The sequence below is a fragment of the Aulonocara sp. 'chitande type north' Nkhata Bay genome, linkage group LG11 (genome assembly GCF_057382095.1).
Source record: "Aulonocara sp. 'chitande type north' Nkhata Bay isolate Kocher_YH1m ecotype deep benthic linkage group LG11, A_spYH_male_GT1.1, whole genome shotgun sequence".
Taxonomy (NCBI): Eukaryota; Metazoa; Chordata; class Actinopteri; order Cichliformes; family Cichlidae; genus Aulonocara; species Aulonocara sp. 'chitande type north' Nkhata Bay.
In genome coordinates, this window is record NC_141354.1 from 7,648,767 (window position 1) to 7,661,984 (window position 13,218).

A 13,218-nucleotide genomic window follows, 5' to 3' on the forward strand; every position below is an offset into this window, starting at 1 on the left:
AAACCACAAACTTGAAAGTCTAAGAGCGAACAATTTGGGGTTTGCTGATGAGTCAGTGGCACAGGCGAGAGTGACTCATTAATAAGAGGAGAAAAACAAAAAGCCCAGAGGAGCTTTCATTTAACACCCACAAAAAAATTATCTTATGAAAATGTGTGCAGGTTGCTGGCACCTGTGCAGCCTGCATTAGAGTGTTTAGATATTATGTTTCCTGCTTATCTGAAGTGACTTGTGTTGCAGTCTGAGGATGCAATGTTTGAGGCAGACAGCAACGTGCAGATGTAAAGATGTAGAGCAGACCCGGCCCCACTTTACATTCACGGGAGCTGTGTGGAGAGGGTACACTCCATGAGGTTTCTGGGCATGCAGATATCTGATGACCTCTCCTGGACTGCAAATACTACAGCGGTGGTTAAAAAGGCCCAGCAGCGTCTCCACTTTCTGAGAGTGCTCAGGAGGAACAACCTGGAGGACAGGCTGCTGGTGACATTTTACAGAGCCACCATAGAGAGCATCCTAACGTACAGCATAACAACATGGTATGCAGGGTGCTCAGCTGCAGACAGGAAAGTACTGCAGATGGTCATCAACACAGCCCAGAAGATCACTGGCTGCTCTCTGCCCAGCCTGGAGGTCACTGCAAACTCTCGGTACCTCAGCAGAGCTGGCAATATCATCAAGGACCACTCTCACCCCAGCAACCAACTGTTTGAACTATTACCATCAGGCCGACGGTACAGGTCACATAAAACCAGGACAAACAGATTCAGGGATAGTTTCTTTCCCAGAGCTATCACCGTAGTAAATAAGCACAAAAACAATTGAACCTATTCCATACCGTCACTGTCATTATATTATGCTGCTATTCATACTGTCATCATATTAATGCTGCTATCCTGTATATGTTGTACATACTATTGTTTGAGTACTTACGATTGTTTTTTTTGTACTTTTTATATTTTACATTTATATTTATTATTGAAACTTGCACCAAGGGAGTGGCACTCCAATTTCGTTGTACTCTGTACAATGACAATAAAGGCTATTCTATTCTATTCTATTCTATGTAAGCCATTGTGCTGTGTAAACCACACTTTCAGGTATCATCAGTGCCCAATTCTGTACCTAAACACCCCGTGCTCTACTACAAGTCGATCCCTCACTGGCTCTCATTCATAATTTCTGGTGTTGACTCAAAATGTAGCTGTCATTTCTGTGAGCGTGTGTTCACACACTTACAATACCCACATTCGCCTTCAGCTCCTCCGATCGTGGGCTCTCTGTCTTTGTCTCTGCCTCTTTGTTCTCCTCATTCGGGCTCTGTATTTCTCTCCTGGCCCATTTTGGTCCCAAACCAACACTCTGTGGTAATAGTGCCAGGGGGAGGTCGGTTATTGATTGATTGACAAAGAGTCCTTGGTGCCTTGATTGTGGCATCAAGAGAGACATCATGAAACGCCTTCGCTGACAGCTAATGATTGTCTGACTTCACAGCCTCACCAAGAATGCACACTATCATCAGTGTTTTGAGTTTTCAGTAATCAACTGATTAGGCAAAAAATTGCTTAATCATCTTTTCCAATGTAAAAGGATCATATAATCATGGAAAAACATACAAATTTCCAAATATACCTGATAACCAGAGCAAAAATCCATAAATAACCGCAAATGAATGAATATTACAGCTAACAGATTTATTATTATTGTGAACTGAATGCCAAAAGCGAAATACAAGAACAGCTACTAAACCCCTGTTGTATAGTTTGGTAAGAAAATTATTTCAGTATTCATCTGGGAGATAACATCAAAATACAAAACAACCGTCTTCAAGTGGCAGCTTATGTACTTTCAGGTACCTAACGTTATCCTTTCAAAGAGCAAGACAACAACAATTATACGCACTGGCACAAATGTAATTAAATCTAATCGCATGCATGCAGTAATGACAGACGCACAAACACCTGTGACTCTCCACCGTTTGCAGAGGTTGCTGGCATTTCATCTTCTCCCAAGACACACGGAGAGGAAAGGCGTGAAAAATATGGTTGAAGCAAAATAAATAAATAAATGTTACCCTGACTTATATGAAGAAATGACCAGAAAGATTATAGCAGTTTGTGCAGCAAACAAAGTCATAAATATCGGTGAGATCGACGAGTGCCATATTCACCTTAGCAACCAAGAAGATGGGGACACCATTTTCATCATTTGGCATATTCGTCAAAATGCATGCATTGTGCATGTAACCTTTAAAGATCCACCCATGCTGACTTTTAGAATAGAAAAAATTTAAGTGTCTGAGCATTCAAGGCAGCTAGATTCTTGTGAGCTTACCGTCACATCCATTTTTCCATATTTCAGTCACATTGGACCAATCAGTGTCCTCAAAGGAACGAATCAACAAGGCCTGTTGGTTCATTCCTGTAGGTGTGATTTAGGTGACATAAGAAAGATGGTTGCACCTAAATCATTCACTTGGCTGTCAGTGTGTGTGTATTTATTGATATTTCCAGTTTTTCTAACAATTTTTTCAAAAGTCCTTTAAAATAAAAATAATTATTCGTTTCTTTTTATCGGCCAAGTATATTTGGCTGTGAATACCTTTAGTACACACATTTTAATAACAAAAGCACAAGGATTCAGCTTTCAGAGCTCCTCATCCTGTAACTGTTTTTCTGTTAGGCGCTCTGTGTGTTCGTCTCAGCATCTGCGACGTAGTTCTTGTTTTTCCCTTTTCCAATTTCCAACAATTTGCCAGTTTTTCCTTTTAGAGGGAGTGTTTTGAAAGCTTTTGATTGATGATATTGTGTCAGAATTTTTGAGGTTAGTCTTGTCCAAGGTAAATGGTCAATCAGGTTCGGCTAATTGGGAGTCTCACTCGATACACTTCTGCTTAATGGAGAATTGCTTTTCATTGTTTTACTTTTTTAAAATTCTGATTAATTGTGATAATAAGTAAACACCTAAACAAACTCCAGGCCAGCAAATTCATTTCGCACATCAGTATCTAAGCAGCAGTGTTCCTATTATATTTCAATGCTTGGCCTTACATGAGACATCCCTGTTTGCTTGGTTTTTGTCCCCGCTGTCAATGCTCTAAAAATGTACTTTATGATCAAGAAAGCAAATGTTTAAAGTGGCTTATTAGCTTGATAGCTCTGACATGACACAGGACAAGCAAAAGCTCAGTGATTTGATCTTGGGAGGACACACAAATTCCTTTGAGGTTGTGTCAGGAAGGGCATCTGGCATAAAAATGTGCCTGTTCAAATATGTGGAGCTACCTGCTGTGGTGGCCTCGTGTGAATGTATGTATGTATATATATGTATATATTGTACTATTCTTAGTTAGCGTATTGTCTGTCTTGTCTTAATGTTGGTTTAAAATGGAGCACTGTAACAAAAAATAATTTCCCCCAGGGATCAATAAAGTATTCTGATTCTGATTCTGATAAGGGAGCAGCCTGAAGAAAGATCATAAGTATGACTCATATGCCATGAAGCAGGAAACCACTGTCCATACCACACAAGCACAATTACAACATCACATAATGTTTTTTATAGATTTAGTTAATGAGCGTTTGGTGCACTTAAAGCTGTACAATGTGGATTTCATTTCATATGCATATATGCGCCGTGCGGGCTGAATTTTAACACACGCCTTGTTTTGTATTTGTCAGTGTTAAAGAAACAATCAGTAGTGGCGCATGTTTTTCCTCCACACTGTTTTATTGCTGCTTTTGCTCAATGCCTGTCTGGCCTTGCTCAAAAACACAATTATGAGCATGTGAGTAATACAAATGAAGCTTCATGTTTCCTTTAAGTAAAAATATCAAGAATATGTGCTTTTATTTTCTGTACCTTAATCATTATAAGGTACAGAGTCTTTTCCCTTATGGTATATGCAACATGTATATGAACGTGTCAAATTTCAGGCTGTCTGATTGCTATGTTGACTGAAAGGACCGTCAGGCAGAACACGGGGCTCAGACAGCTCACGGTGAAACAGAGCCCGAGATGCCGCCGGCGGTGGAGCTCCTCTCGCTCTGATCCCCGACTAACCGAGCAAAACACTGACAATCTCAATCTGCATCTGATCTCATGATGTGACCGTGTCCAATCGCAGTGGGGTGGATGATAGCAAATTCACTATGGTCAGGAGCCTCTTCAAAGGTTTCCATGGCTACATTATCACAAACATACTGTTAGTTTCTTTTTCTTTTTTCCCTCTCAGACAAATCCCCCAAAAATAACAGCACCATCACCATTCAAGTCATACCCTAACCCTGCCTGCCTTGTAACTGCTTCAAATCTTTTGCTAATTAACTACTTGTGAGCAGCAAAAGAAACACTTAAAAGATTATTTAAATTATGTGTCAAGATAGCTGACTAGAATATCTGTTATACCACATATCAATACTGTTATGACTTTGCATTGTGTCCTTGATACTACACAGTAGACTTTAGCAAAGACTCAACGTACATGAAACCTTTTTATCATGACTGATAGGATCACGCTCAGTCTTTTTGACAGGGGTGCGTCACGGTGAAATACAGAGACAGGCTGCTGAGGAAATTGCTGGGTTACCTCTTCCTCCAGCCTCCTTTTCTGGGCTCATTTCTGCCTTATTTTACATTTTCTTTTCCCAGTGCTTAAAAACCTGTCAGCATCGTGTAAACACTACTAATGGCCACGGCTGAAAAGGACAGTCACAGCATTAAATGAAAGGCATAAAATAATTATTTAATTCCATAAAGTACAGATGTTTCTGATCTTTAGAGAAATGTTTTTGAAAAATCCTTCAAGCACATGAAACTCTGGAAAATAAAAATTTCTATTTACCTTTACATATTTACAGCCAACAAGATGTCTATAAATTCTGTTCATTTGTATAATACAGTCCTCAGTTCTACTGAAAGAGGAACTTATCAGTAACATAATAGCTATATGTGTTGCTATATATTTAAATGAATATAGCAACACAAGAAATCTGGCAGTGACTACAAAAATAATTTCTACCGGTGACTGAAGCTGCACAGTAACTATATAGAGATATAGACTTTTATACCATTGGACTATATTTGCTTACAGCTGGGAAATGTTTTACAGACTATTTGGTTATGGCTAATAATTCCTAACAAACTAACGTACTTTATCACATTAATGCATGAATCCCCTCTATTGGCAGACAGCAGACCTGAGACTTCTAACGAAACCTTGACGTGAACGGCCCATCACAATCTTTGATGGATAAGTAATTTAAATAAATTAAATTCTGTAAATCATCAAACTGAATCACTCAGCCCTGCCTGAAAGGGCTATCTGTGTCTTCGTACAAGTAATAACCACGCGGCTATTTGCCAGCGGAGGCTTTTGAGTCCCTAGTTACATGAGCTTCAACGCAGTTACTCGTCATAGATTCACAGATGCCAAAGAAACCCATGTAGAAGAGATGAACGGGGCATAATGCAAACCAAATAATAGTTGTGCACGGACGCGTGTTTTTGTTCCCCCAGCAGGAGATGTATTTATCAGAAGCTGCAGCTGGGTCAGTCAATGAAAAGGCAGCTCGTCGTCTCACACAGAGAGACGCTGCTTTACCCCTGTGGTGACTAAGCTCAGTGAGAAGATCATATTTCTTCCAGACAGTTATTACAGTGACAATTAGACCAAAGAAATCAGGACATCTCTTTCAAAATGAAGGTGGAAATCTGTCATGTTTTCTTAATTTTAATGAATCAGCTTTTACTGAGTGTTGCTTTTTTCTGCTCTAATTAAGTGACACACAAGGCTGACATAACACACACATAAACTGCCAGCAGCTGGGCAGCAGCATGCTGAAATGAAACTTCCTTACAGCTTTTCCTGGCAGCGAGTTATGTGACACTGTGATCAATGCATGGATGCAGGAACTTAAGCGTTGCAGCAACTGAACATCTGGCAGTGTGCCATTGGACTAAGCAGCATCTGGCTTTGTGTTTCCATAGGAAGTAGCTCCAGCAGCATAAAGAGAGACCTTATCTGACTCAGGCTCTAACACTGGTGTAAAATCAATGCTGCACATTTCATTTCCTGCACAAATCATAACAAAAGCAAAAGAAATCGATGCATATTACCACCCAGCTTCAGTTCCCACAGACAAAGTTAATGCAGGATAAAATTCCTGCCAGCTTCTTTCATGACTGAGTGCAGGTGTCGCTGCACAGCTTTGAGGCAGAAGCTTATGTGACAACTTTGCTGTACAGTGTGTTTACTGAGCTGCAGAGTTTAAAATCAGCAAAGTGTGTACTAGGGGGCTGCAGACTTGCTGATGACGTACAAGTTTAGAATATAATGCAGTGCGATTTATGGATTTGGATGAAGCTGCTGGTCAAGTCTGACAATAAAGAAATAAACAAATAAATCTTGTCCAAATATGACGTTTATCATGCTGCTGCAACATCTACACTGATTTTCAGTAGATTCACTTCACTTTGTAACACAGATTTCACACAAACATCATACAGATATCTGAGAGGATAACAATAATAATAATAATAAATTAGTGACAGTGATAAAATCATAGGTTCTGGTCATCCCGTAATATCATCTAATTATGTATCTGCGTTGGCTTTGATAAAAGAGATAATTAAAACACAGGATGCCTTTTGAGCTGTGCTGGAAATACATAAAAAGTGGGGAAGACAGAGATTCAAAAATGACTCACCTCTAGCGGTATCTGTGATTCAAATCTTTTCCACCTCAGATGGACTGGATGGTGCCTCTGTGGAGCATCAGATCGGTGGGTTTACGCAACGTGAGAGTGGAGATGCTGAGCTGTGAGAGAGAGGGAGCGGGCGAGAGAGAAAGAGAGAAGGAGAAGAAGAGAGAGAGAGGGGAAGGAAGAGAGAGCGAGGGAGAGAGAGGAGGGATAAGGAACTCCCTCTTTAGCTCTGACAGTGTTGACACGACACGCAGCCACTTTCAGCGATTTCCAGCCTGCTCTCGCTCACAGCGGGCTGGTGGCAGCAGCAGCCAGCAGCACTGAGCTTCCCACATGCTGATGAAGATCGTGTATGTGAGAAGCTCCATCTTTCAGTGCTTACTGTAGATGTGACTTGATGTAGGTCAGCAGTGCTGTGATAATGAAATGAAGTTGATATTTCAATGCAACTTCTGAATGATTTTTAGTGCTGTTGTTGGGTTACACTTCAAGTCAATGCAAGTGCATACTGTATCCTTCTGGGAGGGGGTTTAGAGTCCAAATCAGTGCACATACACCTCCTCTCTCCTGTAGGAACAGACCTGCACTGCAGCTATGTTACTGAAGCAAAAGAAGCAAACAAAATACTAAATGCATGTTTCTGTGGGCTTTTAGTTTGATCTGCGATTTGTCTAACTTGAGGTTCAATCTTTTAATCTACTGCATATATTGTACAAGTTGTTTTATACTTTAGGATTTTCCATTTTCTGTTATTTTATTGCTTTTCCACTTTAGATTGCAAAAATAGCTGAGAGAAGTGTTGCTACCCATGGAAATGCTTCAAGACATGAAGGCAGCGATAATTACATGGGTTTATATAGAGACGTGATTTGATTGGTACCTCCTACAGAAGCCGTTCTTGTTTGAAAACAAAGAAACTGATCTTCTTTTGAAACAGTACCTACAGATGGAAGCAAGCAGACCATATTTATTCATATGGGACTTTTCAAAAACAAGATCAACAAACTTTTTCAAAAGCCAGTACACAATGTACAAAACTAAAAACCAATACAGAATGTACACATTAAGAAAAGTAACAAAAGAAATAACATGGAGGAATTTTTAAAAAAAAAAATTTTTTTGCAGTAAAAATATGCATTAAAGGACCTGAGATGGTCAGTCCAGTGGGGTACCTTTAGGACCACTGAGCTCGCCTGCAGCCCTAACCACAACGCTGATATGATTAAGTGGTTAAGGATTTGGATGTCTGTGGAATGTATTCAAGCTTCTCATGTGATGCCATGCACACATTGCTTGAAACTGCGGTCATGCTGTTTTAGGCACAGTGACTGGGGGTTGTCATCCATCCTGACACAAAATACAGATAAGCATCCAAAGTTTAGTAGACTTTCAGATCTTGTTCTTGTTTTTAATTTGAAGGGTTGTTGATAAAAAAATGAAAGAGATCATGTGGCAAGAATTCAGGGTTCATAGTTCTGAGTATCAGGCCTTGACAGGCTTGGAACTGCATTTCATCCAGTGGCGTTGTAGATCCTGTTAAAAATCGATGGAATTATGAACACAGAAAAGTACCATCAGACTTTGATCCACCCTGTACATCTGCAAATCTTCTGATCCAATGTCAATAATTAATGGCAGTGTTTTCTCCTCTATTGATACAGTATGCTGTTAGTGATTACAATGAAATGGTTAGAGCTTAACTGATATTGAAGTTCAATCAAGAAATTAAATGTTGTGCTTTAAGTCATGACAATCAATATTTAGAACACAGCTTTTAATACAGTGAGGAATCCCTCCAACAGAAAAAGGCTTTACTCTTCAACCACTGGTCATTTCTAATCCAGAATAAATATGAAAACAAACTATGAGTTTATACTATGACTAAATCTGTACTGGTACACTTTATCGTCCTTAACCATCCTTCACACACACACACACACACACACACACACACACACACACACACACACACACACACACACACACACACATCTCATTCACCCAATCACAAACACATTCATACAGCCTTTTTATCCATGCCTAAAGCGGCTTTTTGCTTGCAATCATAAGGAAATGTTGCAGATGTGCTGGTTTTCAGTCAGGCTTGATAACATAGTTTAAGTGTACAGGATTCTCTACAGTCGTGTTCTGAATGTGCAAAAGGTTTCAGAGACAGGCAGAAGTCTTGTTTAGTTTGTAGTCAATTATTTTGTTTTATGGCCATTATTTGTACAGTGTTCTCAAATAAATATTAAAAATTTCTGTAGAGAAAAATCAATATCATTATCAACAAACACATTCTTTATGTAAGTTCAAGGTGTATATAAATTAAAATAAGTGAAAGAACAGGTGAAACATGCACATTTAAAGAAGTTATTTCCCCCAAAAAAGACAGAATAGATTGATATTAGACAGAACTGTCAACTCATTTCCTTTCAAACCTGGTCTCAGGCAAATGCAAAACAGAACAGTAAATCAAGCCAATACGTGCAGCAGGGATTACAGCAGGGAATAGCAAGAGTAGCTACTCAAGAGCAATACAGATTACCTGAGAGCCTGGCTGCATTAAAGTGCAGCACTTATTAATTAGTTATTTTATTTTTGTGTTTGAAAACAAGTTCACCATGAACTGATGTAGATCAGATACAAAAAGCGACAAAAATATCACAGAATACAGGATAATTGAAACGTCAATGAAGCGGCTTTCTACTGGGAAAATACACCAAAATGCAAAACCTCATCCCGTGGTTTAGTTTTTTGTACACGGTAATCAGGAAGAGGAAACAGACTGTCCTTGGCAATACCAATGTGGAGAAATGACAGTGCAATAAATAAAATCTCTGTTCTTTTTTGTCCCTTTGATGGTGGTGTACTGCATAAAAAATAAACAGCAGCCCATTGAGTCATTCGACATCCCAATTAAAGTATATGGTTTTGTAGAACAGACATCACCTTTGTCGGCTTGCATTGGTGACTAAATCTAAAATTCTGCCAATTTAAATAATGATTGATTGTATTTGTTTTTTGGGTTATTTTTTCCCTCCTTGCACATGTCCCAGCATGCATGCAGGTAAATATGAGTACAAAGAAGCAAGCATATCGATTCGAGGTCTATTCCAGGAAGGTCACATTTTTTTCTGTATATGATTATTTAACTTTGTTCACTTGTATTTACATTTCTATTTATTTTATTTTGCTTTTTTGCATGTTGTTTTTATCCGATTGTTCCTTATCAGATCCACTCCTGCATGTGATGGGGACATTAGCATTTCCTTATGAATGACCTGCATGACACTGCTCAAATATTACAGAGCTAAAAATATGCTTTATCATGTGGCTGAATGCAGTTTCTTCGAACGCTGTATTCTGTAAATCAAGAAATATATTACAGACGTTTACAAAGCAGTGCAAACAGCCTCAGGTCTTCTGCCAGAGTATGGGGCTTTTTTTCCCCCTTCAACAAAAAGTCCCTTGAAGATGTATAACTGTGACCAAAAATACCAAGAAAAAGTCTCACTGAAGGATTATATGATGCAGAGACACATTTAGTGTTGTAAAAGCATGTGCTACATGATTTCTTTGACTGACTGAGCTTTTTCTTTGAAAACTATTTTAGTAAGTGCAGCAGATTGGCTGCTCTCACTGATTAGAAATTGTGCTTTCTGGTAATTAATGTTATTGAACTCCAGTCAAATTTTGCTTAACTTAAGATAAGAGATAAGATAAGATAGAACTTTATTAATCCCTCGGGTGGGTTCCTCTGGGAAATTCGACTTCCAAAAAAAGCACAGCAACGACCAAAGTTACAGTTACAGAACTGTTATATATATATATATACACACACACACACACACACACACACACACACACACACACACACACACACATATATAAATACAGAGACAAATATAAATAAAATATACAAAGGGGATAAATAGAATAAATAGGAATAAAAAATAAAAATACAAGTGAATTGCACATTTCAAGTATTGAGTCTATTGCACTGTTGACTATTTACAAAAAGTATTGCACAAGGTATTGTACAGTGAGGTGCAGAGGCACTACAGCTTAGTTGTTCCCCCCTCCTTTGTCCTCCTGTTTCCCCTCCCTCTCCCCTCCAGAGAGGAGTTAAACAGTCTGATGGCGTGTGGGACAAAGGAGTTTTTAAGTCTGTTAGTTCTTGTCTTGGGGAGAAGCAACCTGTCACTGAACAGACTCTTCTGGTTGTTTATGGCCGTGTGCAGAGGATGCCCAGCATTGTCCATAATGTCCATCAGTTTCTTTAATGTCCTTTTCTCTGCCACTGTCACCAGAGTGTCCAGCTTCATGCCGACCACAGAGCTAGCCCTCCTGATCAGTTTCTCCAGCCTGGATGAGTCCCTCTTTGCTGTGCTGCTCCCCCAGCACACCACAGCATAGAAAAGTACTCCAGCAACCACTGACTGGTAAAACATCCTCAGGAGCTTCCTGCAGATGTTAAAAGACCTCAGCCTCCTGAGGAAGTACAGTCGGCTTTAGGCTTTTTTATACAGGTGCTCTGTGTTGCATGACCAGTCCAGTTTATTGTCCACCCACAGCCCGAGGTACTTGTACTTGTTGACCACCTCCACCTCCTCCCCCTCTATCTGAACCGGCAGTGGACCTTCTCTGGACCTCCCGAAGTCCACAACCAGTTCCTTAGTCTTTGAGGTGTTGAGTTGCAGGTGGTTTGTGTGACTCCATGCGACAAAGTTCCTCACCAGACTTCTGTACTCCTCTTCCTGATCATCCCAGATACACCCCATGATGGCCGTGTCATCTGCAAACTTCTGAATGTGGCATAATTCAGAGTTGTAGCAGAAGTCAGAGGTGTACAGGGTGAAGAGAAGAGGGGACAGCACAGTTCCCTGTGGTGCTCCTGTGCTGCTGACCACTGTGTCAGACGTGATGTCCTTCAGCCTGACGTACTGTGGTCTGTCTGTGAGGTAGTCGGAGATCCAAGCCACCAGGCAGGGGTCCACCTCCATCCTGTTCAGTTTTTCCTGAAGCATACAGGGCCGGATGGTATTAAAGGCACTGGAAAAGTCAAGAAACAGGATCCTGACCGTGCCTTTTCCCCCATCCAGGTGTGAGTGGGCTCTGTGTAGGAGGTACAGGATGGCATCCTCCACTCCGACACCCACCTTGTATGCAAACTGTAGTGGGTCCTGGGCATGTTGTACCTGTGGTCGGAGGAGGTTGAGGAAGAGCCGCTCTAGAGTCTTCATAAGATGTGACGTCAGTGCCACCGGTCGGAAGTCATTCAGCTCATTGGGCCGGTTCTTTTTGGGGACCGGGACGATGCAGGATGTCTTCCATAGGGCGGGCACTCTCCCCAGTCGCAGACTGAGGTTGAAGACTCGTTGTAGCGGCTCCCCAAGTTCAGCAGCACACGCCTTAAGCATCCTAGGACACACCTTGTCTGGGCCTGCTGCCTTTCTGGGGCGAAGCTTCCTCAGTTGCCTCCTGACCTGATCCACTGTGACACTGGGAGATGTTTGGGAGGAGGGGAGGGGGGGAGATGTCTTGCTGCTGAGAGAGGGATTGGAGGAGGGGGGTGTCATGGTGTCAGGAAGGGGGGGAAGCGAGGGAGGCAGGAGAGTGGGGAGAGGACTCTGTAGTGAAGGTGAGGGTGAGGGTGGGGGGGTTGTGGGCTTGTTCGAACACCACAAGTTACAACTCTAATGCACCTATAACAATAATGGATGACTGATCCGTCTTCTTCCCCCAATGTGTTGGCACTGAATCCTCTCCACTTCAACCAAATTCTGTTCAATTTGGATTAGCGGCTAATAGAAAACACCCTGACTGCAGTAATTATGGCATTTTCTATAAGATATTCTATAATTGATACATGTATATTTGTGCATACATGTATCACTCTGCTAAATCCATTAAATTGAAGATGTATTCGAGGGGGTTTCTAAGGTGGCTTCATTAACCATGTTTTAGCATTTCCATACTAATTTGGTTAAGGAGATATGCATGCAAAGCCTACCAATGAGCTGTTTACTTTTTAAACTATTAAGCTCCAAAGGAGCACTATAGGGCAATTTAATTATCTAACAGTGCAGAAGAGAGATGTTAATTTTTTCACTCTGTCTTTTCAAGTGGTGAGTCATCAAACTTTTTCTTCTCTTTGGATTTTGTTTCACAGCAACAAAGCAAATGTCAGCGCTTCTACCTTTTTCAGCATGAAAAACATCAAAACTGTGTTAATACTTGAAACGTGCTCGTGGACGGTCTTTAACACTGGCATGTCAGAAGCATCCTTTATGTAAACAACTTCCTCATCATCCACAATTAACCAGAGCTCCTTAAACATGACGGCTTTCATCGAACCATTCAGCATGTTGGGTTTAATCCATGAATACTTAGATACAAAAGCCTTTACCTTATGAAATACTGTGGATTCTACACTATTTAAATAAAAGAAGGTCACAAGCAAGCCAGAGAACCCCAGAGATTTACTCACCAGTGTGTGTGAATGTGTGCG

At 40.6% G+C, this 13,218-nt stretch overlaps 1 protein-coding gene across 1 annotated transcript in view; it reads right to left on the reverse strand.

Moving 5' to 3' along the window:
* LOC147318416 (melanocortin receptor 5-like) overlaps positions 1 to 6,820 on the reverse strand; it is a 32,103-nt gene extending 25,283 nt beyond the window's left edge. The window contains exon 1 of the mRNA XM_086310344.1: positions 6,708 to 6,820. The gene's annotated coding sequence lies outside the window, so the exon portion shown is untranslated. The remainder of the gene's footprint in view (positions 1 to 6,707) is intronic.
* Between the last annotated feature and the right edge of the window lie 6,398 nt (positions 6,821 to 13,218).